Genomic DNA, 969 nt, shown 5'->3' on the forward strand with positions numbered 1-969 from the left:
AGTCCAGGGAGGTATCCAGTCAGGTCAGCTATTTGCATTGATCAGGCCTATTGCTCTGTTGTAAAAGCTGTCCTTGAGTCTATTTGTTCGGAACCTCAGCAGCCTGAACCTCCTGCCAGACGGCAGCAGCTTAAACACCCGGTGTCTGGGTGTGTACCGTCCCGTAGGATGCTGCGTGCCCTCTTGAGACAGCGAGTGCTGTACAGGTCCTTCAAGGAGGGAAGTCGATGTCCAATGATTTTTTTGGGCCATATTTATGACCCTCTGGAGTGCCTTTCTGTGTGCTGTGGTGCAGGTGGAGAACCACACACCGATGCAATATGTCAGCACACTTTCAATGGAGCAGCGGTAGAAGACGGTCAGCAGCTCCTTCTTCAGGTCCATTCTTCTGAGGATTCTTAGAAAGTGGAGACGCTGCTGGGCCTTCATTAAAACCGCAGAGGTGTTAGAGCGCCATTGGAGGTCTATGTGCACACCCAGAAACTTGAAACTGGAGACCCTTTTAAAGCACTCCCCGTTGATGCTGACAGGCTGCAGCTCAGACTTCCTCCTTCTGAAGTCAACTACCAGTTCTTTTGTCTTGGTGGTATTGAGGTCCAGGTTGTTATCTACACACCAATCTGACAGCCTCTGAACTTCAGCTCTGTACGCCGTCTCATCTCCCCCAGAGAGGAGCCCCACCACGGTGGTATCATCTGCAAACTTGATGACTGCGTTGTCTGGGTGGGTACTAACACAGTCATGTGTGTACAGTAGGGGACTCAGTACACAGCCTTGTGGAGAGCCAGTGTTGAGGCTGAGGGGTGAGGAAAGATGAGGCCCCACTCTAACTCTCTGTGCACGGTTTGAGAGGAAGTCTCTGATCCAGCGGCAGGTGGTAGAAGGAAGTCCGGTTTCCAGCAGTTTAACTATTAGTCTGTCCGGGAGTATCGTATTGAAAGCAGAGCTAAAGTCAACAAAGAGCAGTCT

The sequence above is a fragment of the Pundamilia nyererei genome, unplaced genomic scaffold (genome assembly GCF_000239375.1).
Source record: "Pundamilia nyererei isolate P.nyererei 1_Seehausen unplaced genomic scaffold, PunNye1.0 scaffold00042, whole genome shotgun sequence".
NCBI classification, from domain to species: Eukaryota; Metazoa; Chordata; class Actinopteri; order Cichliformes; family Cichlidae; genus Pundamilia; species Pundamilia nyererei.